We start from the raw sequence: 15,172 nt of genomic DNA on the forward strand, positions 1-15,172 counted from the left end.
CTAGTCTCTGAAGCGCAAGTATCTGTAGGTGTTGGATTCTGAGGGTTGCATATGTCTTGAGAATTGAACAGTTGAAGATGTAACACTAATTTAATTGGTTTAATTGGTGAGAAAATGTTCTCATCTAAAAGACCGCTCATACAGTGGATGGTCTTTAACTTTTTTGTGGGTTTATTGGTAAATGATGAGCGAGTTGTGAGCTTTGTGTGGATGCACCTTGAAAAAACATCTACGACAAATCAGCCATAACATTCACAGAGTACTTTTACCTGTATTGTGTGAGGCACTTTCCACTGAAGTTACTGCCCATGGCTAGTGATCTGTAGCCACACCTGTATCAACAATTCCTATTGCACAATGTTTGATTAGATAAGAGAAATGGCAAATGCTGGCAATCTGAACTTAAAACATTAAATTTATAAATGCACAACCGGTCAGAGAAAAGACTGGGTAATGTTTCATGTGGGTACAAGCATATATGACCACGTGTGTACCATATCCTGGAAGGGAAGACATTTTGTATGGCACCTTTTGCAACCTCATTGTCCCAAAGTGCACTTTGAAGTACTTTTGAGGTGTAAATGTGCAGCTGGCTTACACTCCAAAAGCTCCCACACACAGCAGTGATAATGACCTTTATCTGTTTTTTTAAATTGATGTTGGTTGAGGGAAAAATATTTGTCAGGACACCGGAGAGGACTCTCCTATCCCTCAACATAATGGTCGTAGGATCTTTTATGGCCCCAAATAAACCTGTTGGACTTTAACCTGGTGTTGTTAAAACTCTTACTGTGTTCCCCCCCAGAGAGGGCAGACTCTGTTTAATATCTCACCCAAGAATCAGCACCTCTGGCAGTGCAGCACTGGAATGTTAGGCTTGATATTGAGTTCCAGTCTCTGGACCCTTGACCCACTGAATCATGCCTGATTTGAGGCAATGATGTCAGTTTCAGGAGTCTGGAGTTCCCTCTACTAAAGCAGTGGAAGAGCAAGTTAAATTTGTGTGATCTTAAAAAACTTCGCAATGCAAACCAGCACTGCCATGAACCTGACCATACCCCAGATCAAATTAATCATCATGGCATTTTGCTGATTGTGGGCTTTTGAGAGTCCACAGACGCTAATAGCCATGTTTTAAAACTTTCTAAAAGTCTTTCAATTATTTAAAATGAGGTTACTCACTGATGGCAGATTAGGCACTGATTAATGCTTATTCTTGTGACAAACCCAAATTCAACTTCAATAAAACTACATGTTGCCCCTCTTAAATACATCAAGGAACATTTTTAATACAGATTATGAAATTACATTCTGAAATGCACAAAATCATGGAGGATTTGGAGATTGATATCAGAGCTAATGAGTTTGAATGGCAATTTGAGAAGAGGAAAAAGATTCTGGAAACTAATGGAATTTACACCCAGCTCCCAAAGCCACAACTCTTGGTCAGGAAAACCAGCAATAGAGCAGAATGTCCCCCACAAGAACCTCAAAGTTGAGGCATTTTTTTGCCTCTGTTCCCAGCTGAGTTGTTGAGGATTAGAGGTTACTGTGTATAGTAGTGGAATAATGAACATTGAACAAGTGAACACAAGTGTGACTGGAGTTCATCAGTACAGCAAGTAGGTTGTGTTTGGGACGAGCTGCTAAACACATGGATCTTGGTTCCTCCATATCAGTCTGATTGCCGTTGTTTTGGGTGTGACTGTTTCTTGGGCATCTGTAGGAGTCTGAAGGCACCACTGTTCGTTCTAACGCATGGATATAAGCTATTTAGTTCAAGTTATCTGGAATTAAGAATCTACTGATGACCATGAAACCATTGTCAATTGTCGGAAAAACCCACCTGGTTCACGAATGTCCTTTAGGGAAGGAAATCTGCTGTCCTTACCTGGTCTGGCCTACATGTGACTCCAGAGCCACAGCAATGTGGTTGACTCAACTGCCCTCTGAAATGGCCTAGCAAGCCACTCAGTTTCAAGGGCAACTAGGGATGGGCAGTAAACGCCCTGCCAGTCCGCGACGCCCATGTCCCACAAATTAATTTGTAACAAAGTGGTCTACGCTGTTTATGCCTTAGACAAGCTTCTTCCTACTCTACTTCATCTCACTTTATCAACATATCCTCCTTGTCCTTTCTCCCTTGTGTTTGTCAATCTTCCTCTTAAATGTACCTATACCATTCACCTCAATCACTGCCTGTGGTCACGAGTTCCACATTCCCACCACACAGTAATTCCCTCTTGAATTCCCCACTGATTTTATCAGTGATTTCTCATATTTACGTCTCCCCCACAAGTGGAAATATATTTTCTGCAGTTGCACGATTGAACCACAGTCCGAAAGAACCCAATCGGGTCGCCCCCACCCCAGTCTTCTCTTTCTGAAGGAAAAAAGTCCCAGCTTGTGCAGCCTATCTGGATAGTTATAACTTTTGTCATCCTTCTAAATCTCTTTTTGACCAACTCTAGTGCCTCTACTTTTTTTATTATCCTGAATAATGACCCTGAGCTTAGGCCATTGTGAGCTTCCTGTATGCAGACTTAGTGTCTTCCCCCATTCCTTTCACCTTTTGTTTCCCCTCTGCTTTCTCTCTCTTCTCTGCCTCCCACCCATTGCCTCCCAAGGGCTTTCAGTAAAACTGCTCGCTCCTTGCATTTTAGCATGAATCAGCCTCTTACCTTGCCTGGAATGTGTTAAGTGCTCTGTGGGAGACTGCTTCCTGTATAAATTGTAGTTGGTTCTGTTCACTCCACAGCTGAGCTCGCTCTTCCTGTTGGTTCAGGTTATGTAGGCAAGTTCCACTGTGTGATGTCACTTGTTTGTCCTGTCCTTGAAGTATTTGAAATAATTTGTAATGGGCCTTTTGCAGTCGCAGTGAGGTTAGAATTTTATTACAGTTCCTGGGGACTCTGATTCTGAGCTGCAGATTTGAGTTTCTGTCACCTCCCAGTTAATTCCCAAAACAGTGAGGAGTTAGTTCCCAGTATCTGCTGGGTGTGTGTCCACTTTTACCCCTGAGATTATTGTCCTAGCCCTGACTATTGTTGGGCCATGAAGAAAGCTCACTTAGTGCACTAAATCGCTTCATAGAATCCCGACCGTGCAGGAGGAGGCCATTTGGCCCATCGAGCCTGCACCAACAACAATCCCACCCAGGCCCCACTCCTACAGCTACACGCATTCGCTCTGCCAATCTTCCTGACGTGGAGATGCCGGCGTTGGACTGGGGTAAACACAGTAAGAAATCTCACAACACCAGGTTAAAGTCCAACAGGTTTATTTGGTAGCAAAAGCCACTAGCTTTCAGAGCACTGCTCCTTTGTCAGGTGCGTGAGATGACGCCTGATGAAGGAGCAGCGAGCGCGCCGAAAGCTCGTGGTTTTTGCTACCAAGTAAACCTCTTGGACTTTAACCCGGTGTTGTGAGACTTCTTACAATCTTCCTGACACCAATGGGCAATTTACCATAGCCAATCAACCTAACCTGCACATCTTTGGATCGTGGGAGAAAACCGGAGCACCCAGAGGAAACCCACGCAGGCACTGGGAGAACGTGTGAACTCCACACAGACAGTGACCCGAGGCCGGAATTGAACTCGGTCGCCAGCGCTGTGAGGCAGCAGTGCTAACCACTGTGCCACTCTGCAATTGCAGAACCTTTCTTGGGAAATGAGATGTGAACAAAATAAAAAACAAAACCTTTGTGCAATAGCTTCTGGCATTGAAGTTTTTGTGACACATTGAGGCTATAATCTACCACTCCGCTTTGTTTTGTGTTAAGAGTGATGAGATTCTCATCCAGATGCACTCCTGTAACTTGTTTATTTACTTGTTTATTTTCTCTCTTGAAGGCACGGACCGTTTGTTGTTAGAGAACAACTTGGCAGATATCTCCAGCACTGCAGAATCTCCTCCAACTATCCATTTGTCGCTTGAGCCTAGGTGGTGAGTGTTCCCCGACTATTCTCTCTCGGGAAGGCAGTGCATGTTTCCCAGCAGTGGACACTGGATGGTGATCAGGCGTGGGCACTCTGGCAAGTTTTGTTGGCTTCCAATCAAATCATTTCAAATAATCATAGACTCCCTTCAGTGCAGAAGGAGGCCATTCGACCCATCGAGCCTGCCCCAACGACAATACCACCCAGCCCTATCCCCATAACCCCACATATTTACCCTGACACTAAGGGGCAATTTGCCTGTACATCTTTGGACTCTGGGAGGAAACCGGAGTTCCTGGAGGAAACCCATGCAGACACTGGGAGAACATGCAAATTCCACACAGTCACCCAAGGCTGGAATTGAACCCAGGTCCCTGGGGCTAAGGCAGTAGTGCTAACCACTGTGCCACTCTGCTGCCCCTTTCTTGCTGTATATCGCACATACTGACAAGGCTGCCACTTTCAGACCTGAAAAGTGCCCACTCTACCTCAAATTACCCTGGAAAGGTTAAAGTATCTCAGTTCGAGCAGCAGGTGAAGCTAGCTATTTCACGCAGCAGTAACACAGGGTATTTTTCACTAACGGGATGCTGCAGTCAAGTTTAAAAAGATGTTCTGTCTATCTCACATACTGTGGTAAATGAACTTACTGTCTGTGGGATGCCAGCTATGTAGACTGTACGTCCCAATGACTGGTAGATTGTATCAAGCAGCATGTCCATTCTGCTGTTCGCAAGAGGCAGAATACTGACTGCTTGCCTGTGCTTGCATAACTGATGACATAGTGCCTAACGTTAGATGTGATTCTGCGATTGGGCAGAACTTGTTGAGCAGTCCCAAGTCTAACGACCAATTTATGATTACCATAGCTCTCGATGTGGTCCACTTGTGCTTACTAGAAATGACATGTATTAATATGTAGGGACCTGACCTCTGCAGGCAAAGGGAACATGTCCAGGCAATGTGCCTTTTTTAAAAAAAGTGGGGTGCAATAGTTCCCTGGTGTGTTCTCCATGGCAATGCCTTAACCAATCAGTCAACACCCTTTACTCAGCAGTACAAGTTGCTCCCTTTGAAATCTGTCCTGATGAGTGCAAGGTGAGAAGCTTCGACAGCATGTCTCTTTTTTTAACGATATTCGAGTTTCATTTTCTTCCTCCTTCTTCCTTGGCCCACGGCACTGAAGGTAATTGTAAAGCTCCGCCCACACCAAATAGAAGGACTGAAAGTGACACATTCTTCTCCAGGAATTGTGCCACTCTTTTTATCCCCTTTGGAAGGTGCTCAATAGTTGGAGGCTTGGATGTGAAATCCAAACCCAGTGGCATTCGATTTAATTGAGCCACTGGAGCCCCCACAAGTCCTACACCCTTGTCAGGGCCCAATGTCACATTACCGATTGCTGCAGACAATCTCTGCTTCTGGTTTTCGCAGTCTCCTGTCCTCAATATTTGTTGGATAACCAATATTCTTTGAAAATATTCATGACTAGTGGGAGGCTTGTGATGATGACTAGTGTGTGTGTGTGTGTACTAATGGATAATGGGGAACAGCTGAGTGCCTGGTGTCGTGCCAGCAGTCTGTGTGGGTAGAAGTGTGTAGGTGCTGCCTTTCCCTGTTACAAAAAGTGCCTTTTGGAATGATCTAGATCTTTGCAGTGAGATCATCTCCTGCTGCTCTAGGACCTCGTGCTTGTCTCCAATTCCAGAATTCCATTTCTGTGGTATCTTCATAACCTCAGGACAATTTTCCTTACAGACACTATGGTGCTTTTGAAATGCAGTCACTGTTGTGGTGTGAGAAAGGTGAGAGCCATTGCACCACTGCATTCACAGCAATGTTCATTGAGGAGTTAATATGGACTAGGATGTCTATGTGCCATGCCCTATGTTAGCCCTATGGGCTAGGGTGGCACAGTGATTAGCACTGCTGCCTCACAGCGCCAGAGGCTCAGGTTCAATTCCTGGCTTGGGTGACTGCAGAGTCTGCACATTCTCCCCATGTCTGGGTGGGTTTCCTCCAGGTGCTCTGGTCCCCTCCCACAGTCTGAAAGACATGCTTGTTAGGTGCATTGGCCGTGCTAAATTCTCCCTCAGTGTACCCGAACAGGCACCGGAGCGTGGCGACTCGGGAATTTTCACAGTAACTTCATTGCAGTGTTAATGTAAGCCTACTTGTGACACTAGTAAGCTTGAACATTGGGAAGAAGTTGCCTACTCTTTGAGTAATGCTTTGGGCTCTTTCTATGCTCCCAACCCGGAGCACCTCTGACAGTGCAGCACTCTGTGTACTGTACCATGAATGACAAAGACTTGTGCTCTGAGATCTCTGGTTTTTAAACCTACAAACTTCTAACTCTGGTGAGTGGTACTGACAGAGCCAAGCTCAAATTATTATACTTTCAACAACAAAACCTACAATTGCGAGATTGAAAATGAAGTTAATTTATGCTGACATGAATTATTGTTTCTGGTAATGTACATTTTCCTTTAGCATTACGTCTGTATTTTTTTAACGTTGTGATGGGAACGGTTTTATGTTCCCAGTAGCTGCAGCTTCAACTTGTTTCTCTGACTTTACTTTTCATTTTGATGCACAAATGCATCACTGCACTGGAGAGGCTCCACCCTTTACTGAAAGATCCACTGTCTCCAGATCTCATCAGTGTGAGTCAGGAAAGCTGGTTAATGGTGAGCGGTGCTGTGTTGAAATTCATTTGCTTCACTCCATCTCACCCAGTTATCACTTTGAAGCCAACTTGCAATTGTCAAAAATTTCCTTTGTTCCCTCCCCATTCTTCCAGGAATCAAATCCCCTGGGTGTCTGCTGCTTGAATATGTGACACGAGTGCAGGCTTTTACTGTCTGCGGGCGAGTATCAGAAGGGAAAAATTAAAGTTTATTTATTAGTCACAAGCAGGCTTACTTAAACATTGCAATGAAGTGAGTGTGAAAATCCACTGGTTACAGCCTTAGTGATTCTTTTGTCCTGGAGAAAAATGTCTGACAGGCTTGAGGAGCCGAGTGGTCAGCTACTGTTTTAATGTACCTTGTCATGGAGGGGTGAGGTTGCCGGCCCCTGTCCCTCGCTAGGGGGCGGGGGAGAGAAACGGCGGCGGCCCCTGTCCCTCGCCTTGGAGGGGCCGGGAGCCAGCCCCTGTCCCTTGGTGGGGGGGTGGGGGCATGGTGCCCCCTGTCCCTTGCCTGGAAGGGGGGGGGGGTGTCCCTGTCCCTGGGCATTTGCTACCAAATAAACCTGTTGGACTTTAACCTGGTGTTGTTAAAACTCTGTTTACCCCAGTCCAACGCCGGCATCTCCACATCATGTCCACTGATGCTGCCAGACCTGAAGAATCTTTCCAGCATTTTCTATTTTTAGTCTAAATTTCCATGTGCACTTGATTTTGTGGTCTAGTTCAATGACCGTAAATGAACACAACACTTTGAGCACAACATCCCATGTAATGCAATGCGTAGCCATGATGTGGAGATGCCGGCGTTGGACTGGGGTAAACACAGTAAGAAGTCTCACAACACCAGGTTAAAGTCCAACAGGTTTATTTGGTAGCACGAGCTTTCGGAGTGTCCTTCAGGTGAGTGAGGAGTTGTGTTCACAAACAGGGCATATACAGACACAACTCAATTTACAAAATAATGGTTGGAATGCGAGTCTTTACAGGTAATCACGTCTTAAAGGTACAGATAATGTGAGTGAGACAATGTAAGCACAGGTTAAAGAGATGTGTATTGTCTCCAGCCAGGACAGTTAATTAAATTTTGCAAGCCCAGGCAAGACCACGACACCACACAATCCTGCCACAGCAACCTCTGCAAGACGTGCCGGATCATCGACTCGAATGCCATCATCTCATAGAATCCTACAGTGCAGAAAGAGGCCATTCGGCCCATCGAGTCTACACTAACCACAATCCCACCCAGGCCCTATCCACATATCCCTACATATTTACCCACTAACCCCTCTAACCTATGCATCCCGGGACACTAAGGGGCAATTTAGAATGGCCAATCAACCTAGCCCGCACATCTTTGGACTGTGGGAGGAAACCGGAACACCCGGAGGGAACCCACACATACACAGGGAGAATGTGCAAACGCCACACAGACAGCGACCCGAGTCGGGATTCAAACCCAGGTCCCTGGAGTTGAGGCAGCAGTGTTAACCACTGTGCTACCGTGCCACCCATCTCATGTCAGAACACCATCCACCAGGTACACGGTACATTCTCTTGCGACTCGGCCAACGTTGTCTACCTGATACGCTGCAAGAAAGGATGTCCTGAGGCATGGTACATTGGCGAGACCATACAGACTCTATGACAATGGATGAATGAACACCGCTCGACAATCGCCAGGCAGGAGTGTTCTCTTCCTGTTGGGGAACACTTCAGCAGTCACGGGCATTCAGCCTCTGATCTTCGGGTAAGCGTTCTCCAAGGCGGCCTTCACGACGCACGACAACGCAGAGTCGCTGAGCAGAAACTGATAACCAAGTTCCACACACATGAGGACGGCTTCAACCGGGATTTTGGGTTCCTGTCACACTATCTGTAACTCCCATGACTTGCAAAATCTCACCAACTGTCCCAGCTGGAGACAATACACATCTCTTTAACTTGTGCTTGGCCCTCTCTCCACTCACATTGTCTGTACCTTTAAGACTTGATTACCTGTAAAGACTTGCATTCCAGCCATTATCTTGTAAATTGAGTTTGTGTCTATATATGCCCTGTTTGTGAACACAACTCCTCACTCACCTGAAGAAGGAGGTGACACTCCGAAAGCTTGTGCTACCAAATAAACTTATTGGACTTTAACCTGGTGTTGTGAGACTTCTTACTGTGCAATGAGTGGTCAGTTAACCTGAATCTTACAATTAATTTGGTTGAGGGAAGAATATTGGCCAGTACATCAGGTGACCTCCCTTTTTGTTTGGCCCATTTCTTTACTGTTAAATTTATGAAGTTCATTCAGTGTGACTAGTCCATGCCAGAATGTATATTCATGAGCATTCTCCACCCCTTAACCTATAAACCTCTATCCTATTCTGAACTTGCAGCATGGGTTGGTACCTGGGACTTTGATGTTGTGGCCATTTCGGAGACCTGGATAGAGCAGGGACAGGAATGGTTGTTGCAGGTTCCGGGGTTTAGATGGTTCAGTAAGATCAGGGAAGGTGGTAAAAGAGGTGGAGGTGTGGCATTGTTAGTCAAGGACAGTATTACAGTGGCAGAAAGGACGTTTGATGAGGACTCGTCTACTGAGGTAGTATGAGCTGAGGTTAGAAACAGGAAAGGAGAGGTCACCCTGTTGGGAGTTTTCTATAGGTCTCCGAAAAGTTGCAGAAATGTAGAGGAAAGGATTGCAAAGATGATTCTGGATAGGAGCGAAAGTAATAGGGTAGTTGTTATGGGGGACTTTAACTTTACAAATATTGACTGGAAACGCTATAGTTCAAGTACTTTAGATGGGTCAGTTTTTGTCCAATGTGTGCAGGAGGGTTTCCTGACACAGTATGTAGATAGGCCAACAAGAGGCGAGGCCACATTGGATTTGGTACTGGGTAATGAACCAGGCCAGGTGTTAGATTTGGAGGTAGGTGAGCACTTTGGTGATAGTGACCACAATTCGGTTATGTTTACTTTAGCGATGGAAAAGGATAGGTATATACTGCAGGGCAAGAGTTATAGCTGGGGGAAAGGAAATTATTATGTGATTAGGCGAGATTTAGGATGCATAGGATGGGTAAGAAATCTGCAGGGGATGGGCACAATTGGAATGTGGAGCTGCTTCAAGGAACAGCTACTGCGTGTCCTTGATAAGTATGTACCTGTCAGGCAGGGAGGAAGTGGTCGAGCGCGGGAACCGTGGTTTACTGAAGAAGTTGAATCTCTTGTGAAGAGGAAGAAGGAGACTTATGTAAAGATGAGACGTGAAGGCTCAGTTAGGGCGCTTGAGAGTTACAAGTTAGCCAGAAAGGACCTAAAGAGAGAGCTAAGAAGAGCCAGGAGGGGACATGAGAAGTCTTTGGCAGGTAGGATCAAGGAAAACCCTAAAGCTTTCTATAGGTATGTCAGGAATAAATGACTAGGGTAAGATTAGGGCCAGTCAAGGACAGTAGTGGGAAGTTGTGCGTGGAGTCCGAAGAGATAGGAGAGGCGCTAAATATTTTTCGTCAGTATTCAGACAGGAAAAAGACAATGTTGTCGAAGAGAATACTGAGATACAGGCTATTGGACTAGACGGGATTGAGGTTCATAATTAGGAGGTGTTAGCAATTCTGGAAAGTGTGAAAATAGATAAGTCCCCTGGGCCGGATGGGATTTATCCTAGGATTCTCTGGGAAGCTAGGGAGGAGATTGCAGAGCCTTTGGCTTTGATCTTTATGTCGCCATTGTCTACAGGAATAGTGCCAGAAGACTGGAGGATAGCAAATATTGTCCCCTTGTTTAAGAAGGGGAGTAGAGACAACCCTGGTAATTATAGACCAGTGAGCCTTACTTCTGTTGTGGGCAACGTTTTGGAAAGGATTATAAGAGATAGGATTTATAATCATCGAGAAAGGAACAATTTGATTAGGGATAGTCAACACGGTTTTGTGAAGGGTAGGACGTGCCTCACAAATCTTATTGAGTTCTTTGAGAAGGTGACCAAAGAGGTGGATGAGGGTAAAGCAGTTGATGTGGTGTATATGGATTTCAATAAAGCGTTTGATAAGGTTCCCCACGGTAAGCTATTGCAGAAAATACGGAGGCATGGGATTGAGGGTGATTTAGTGGTTTGGATCAGAAATTGGCTAGCTGTAAGAAGACAGAGGGTGGTGGTTGATGGGAAATGTTCATCCTGGAGTTCAGTTACTAGTGGTGTTCTGCAAGGATCTGTTTTGGGGCCACTGCTGTTTGTCATTTTTATAAATTTCCTGGATGAGGGCGTTGAAGGATGGGTTAGTAAATTTGCGGATGACACTAAAGTCGGTGGAGTTGTGGACAATGCGGAAGGATGTTGCAGGTTACAGAGGGACATGGATAAGCTGCAGAGCTGGGCTGAGGTGGCAAATGGAGTTCAATGTGGAAAAGTGAGAGGTGATTCACTTTGGAAGGAGTAACAGGAATACAGAGTATTAGATGGGCTAATGGTAAGATACTTGGTAGTGTGGATGAGCAGAGAGATCTCGGTGTCCATGTGCATAGATCCCTGAAAGTTGGCACCCAGGTTGATAGGGTTGTTAAGGCGTACAGTGTGTTAGCTTTTATTGGTAGAGGGATTGAGTTTCGGAGCCATGATGTCATGTTGCAGCTGTACAAAACTCTGATGCGGCTGCACTTGGAGTATTGCGTACAGTTCTGGTCGCCGCATTATAGGAAGGATGTGGAAGCATTGGAAAGGGTGCAGAGGAGATTTACCAGGATGTTGCCTGGTATGGTGGGAAGGTCTTATGAGGAAAGGCTGAGTGACTTGAGGCTGTTTTCATTAGAGAGAAGAAGGTTAAGAGGTGACTTAATAGAGGCATACAAGATGATCAGAGGATTAGATAGGGTGGACAGTGAGAGCCTTTTTCCTCGGATGGTGATGGCTAGCAACAGGGGACATAGCTTTAAATTGAGGGGTGACAGATATCGGACAGATATCAGAGGTAGGTTCTTTACTCGGAGAGTAATAAGGGCATGGAATGCCCTGCCTGCAACAGTAGTGGACTCGTCAACATTAAGGGCATTTAAATGGTCATTGGATAAACATATGGATGATATTGGAATAGTGTAGGTTAGATGGGCTTTAGATTGGTTTCACAGGTCGCGCAACACCGAGGGCTGAAGAGCCTGTACTGTGCTGTAATGTTCTATGTTCTATTCTCATAACTCCTTATCTTCCTTCCCAACTTCCCCTTAAATGTATCTGAATGATTCACCTCAACTATTGTGATGATGAGTTCCACTTTCTTGCTACTCTTTTAGTAAAGAACTTTCTCCTGAACTCCCTGTTGGATTTATTAGTTACTGTCTTAAATTGATGGACGCTTTGTATGCTCTCCCCCACAGGTGGAAACATTTTGTGTTGACACTGTCAAAATCATGCATAGTCTTAAAGATCTTTATTCGATTATCTTTCAACCTTCAGCGTTCGGGTGAAAAGTGACCCAAGATTTCGTTCTTTCCCAAAAGGAATATAACCTCCCAGTTCTGGCAGCAGACCTTGTAAATGTTGTTTGCACTTTCTCCAGGGCCCTGCTATGCTATTCATCAAATGGCAACCAGAGTACACAATATTTCAAATGTGGTCCGAACAAAACTTAATAAATGCTTCCCATAACTCCTCCACTATTCAATTTATCCCTGTAGAAATAATTCCTGGTGCTTTAGTCACGATTTCTGACTTCAATAAGCTGAATTGTTACTTTTTAGTGACCTGTGTATTTGTAGTTCCAGATCTCTCTGCCATTTTAGATTCCTACTTACCAAGTAATGTGGCCTTTTTATTTTTGTTGCCAAAGTGTAAAGTCTCATACTTGCTTATCTTACAATTCATTCGCCAATTATATGTCCGTACTGCAAGTTATAGTAAACCGTATCCGAGGATATTTAACATCTGCCTGGACTGTCAGCAAATGGGATCTTAGTTAAGGGCAGTCCTTTGACCGTGAAACATACCTACACTGAAGTGTCAGGCTCAAGCTGAGGGTTTGAACCTGCATCCTCTGGTTGTGCTGTTCGTTCCCAGCTCCCAGGAGTGGATTAAGACGTGAGTATGCAGATCCCACTTCCTCCATGGAGATCCCAGTATTATTTAAAAAGATCATCCTACTGTGAGCTCTGAATTTTGCACTGTTTGGATTGTGAGCGTATCATTGTGTCTCCCATTTCATTACCTGGTAGATTGATGTGGAGTTGCCGTCATAGGACTGGGGTGGGCACAGTAAGAAGTCTCTAACTTTAACCTGGTGTTGTGAGACGACTTACCATGGTAGATTGAAGCTGAGGTGAGAGGAATTGTAACTTCTAACTTAAATGGGAAATTTTCTGGCTGGTGTTGCTGTGGAAGGGTTGCAAGAGTTGAAGGATTCTGATTAGCTCCAGAGATTTCCATTCAGCTGGTGCAGCAAATGCCAAATCTTATTCGATGTGAAGAGAAGTTTCCTTTCTGAGATTGGCTTTTTCAAAAGATTCCAAACACCCATGTTCTCACTCTCCATTCTGCTGTTTTCACTTCCCATTTGGTTTCTTTGCTCTGGATGTGGAGCAGCTGATTTGGTTTAGGTTTCACTACCTGTTCACTCCTTCCACTTTAAACTCCACTGACTGCAGTCAGAGAGGACAGCATTGGTCTGATTGTATAAATATGGTGAAAGCATGGCTGTATTAACTAAAAGCCCTGACTTACCTGTGTGTTTGATTACTGCTGTCAGGACAGGTACAGCACAGGATTAGATACAGAGTAAAGCTCCCTCTACACTGTCCCCATCAAACACTCCTGGAGCAGGTGCAGCATTGGGTTAGATACAGGATGAAGCTCCCTCTACATTGCCCCAATGTTATGCTTTACCACCAGGTTAGGAGGTGATTCTGAACTTTGCCAGTGTAAATTTGTTCCATTACTACACCAAACAGTGGTTGTGCTGATTTAAGTGCCAATTTTCTGAATGTTTGGGCAAGATGGGACATGGGTTGGTTGCCTGCACACATTTCATCTATAGGTAAGATGATGGATGAACAAAATAGAAATCCGTGTCCCAGAGATGAATAAGAGTTTATCACCTGCTGCATCATCTATTTCCTTGCGTGTTTGTTGGCATTTTGATTTGAAGCTCAGATGTGGGTTTCTGTGCTCCGCTCTCTATTTTTAAGGTGTCAGCTGTAATTCAGTAGGCAGCAGTATCTCACCTCACAACAAAAGGCCAGCTCAATCCAGAGACCTGAGGCCACACGAGGATGGCATTGTTAGTGCCAGTACTGAGGGAGGGCTGCACTGGCTGAGGTTCCGCCTTTTGGATAGTGTTAGACCAAAGCCCTGTGTCTTTCCAGATGCATGTGAAAGATCCCATGGCAGTATTTTGAAGAGGAACAGGGAGGCTCCCTTTAGTAACCTGTCCAATATTTATTCATCAACTGCATCACTAAAACAGACCTCCTGATCGATCATGGTTTCCTTGTTTGTGGGATCCTGCTGTGCATAAGTTGGCCACAACAGTTACTGCCCTTTAACAAGTACTTGATTGGCTGTAAAGGATTTTATGACATCCTCTGGTTGTGAAACGTGCTTTGGAAATCAAGTTTGTTCTTTTAGTTTCTGTCTGATTGAAAAGAAAGCTTCACTGACTACATCTCGCCCTGTCCCAGGAGAGGCCACTGATAAGTCTGAAATTAGTTTTTTCTGTACTGATTGAGATCTGAACCTGGAACTGTCTGGCAGCCCCTGGGTAATGAAAGGGAGCTTCTATTATTCCAGAATATGGCTGAGTATGTATAGTTGTCCACATTAGGAGCTGAGTGTCTGCATTGTCATGGCTGAATGTTTCTGATGTGGCAGGCTATCTCCCAAGGGAGTCAGTGCGATGTTGCCACTGTGTCATAACCTTGCGGCTTTCAGAATGTGAGAGCAGGAGAAAGGTTCTTGTGTTTGCTGCTTCCGTGACTGGCCCCAGATCAACAGCTGTGGCTTCACTGGAGGTGACAGATTGATACCTGCGACTGTCACCATCGCTGCTAGGCTCTTATCTGTTATCAATCATTGGAGAATTTTTAAATAAAATGGAAGAGACTTGCAGAATGCTTTGCTTTTACTCGAGGGGCAACTGAGGCTTCTGAAGAGAAACAGCAAAAGTTCAGTTTGGTGTTGGCATGGAGAAAGATTCCCTGGAAATGTATGTGACTAAAAAGCCTGGCCTGGTCAGCACTGACCCTCCAACATAATGACATCCCTCTAAAGCGCTGGCCCTCGGACGGGGCGGCGCCCGACCCGGCGCTGGCCCTCAGACAGGGCGGCGCCCGACCCGGCGCTGGCCTTCAGACAGGGCGGCGCCCGACCCGGCGCTGGCCCCTCAGACAGGGCGGCGCCCGACCCGGCGCTGGCCCTCAGACAGGGCGGCGCCCGACCCGGCGCTGGCCCCTCAGACAGGGCGGCGCCCGACCCGGCGCTGGCCCTCAGACAGGGCGGCGCCCGACCCGGCGCTGGCCCTCAGACAGGGCGGCGCCCGACCCGGCGTTGGCCTTCAGACAGGGCG

General features: G+C 45.6%; 1 protein-coding gene across 2 annotated transcripts in view; it reads left to right on the plus strand.

The window, feature by feature from the left end:
- Positions 1-15,172, plus strand: part of LOC144500796 (junction plakoglobin-like) — an 82,704-nt gene that overhangs the window by 24,783 nt on the left and 42,749 nt on the right. For both annotated transcript variants that reach the window (XR_013499014.1, XM_078224260.1), the window contains exon 2: positions 3,854-3,947. The gene's annotated coding sequence lies outside the window, so the exon portion shown is untranslated. The remainder of the gene's footprint in view (positions 1-3,853; positions 3,948-15,172) is intronic.

This window comes from Mustelus asterias, chromosome 11 (assembly GCF_964213995.1).
Source record: "Mustelus asterias chromosome 11, sMusAst1.hap1.1, whole genome shotgun sequence".
NCBI classification, from domain to species: Eukaryota; Metazoa; Chordata; class Chondrichthyes; order Carcharhiniformes; family Triakidae; genus Mustelus; species Mustelus asterias.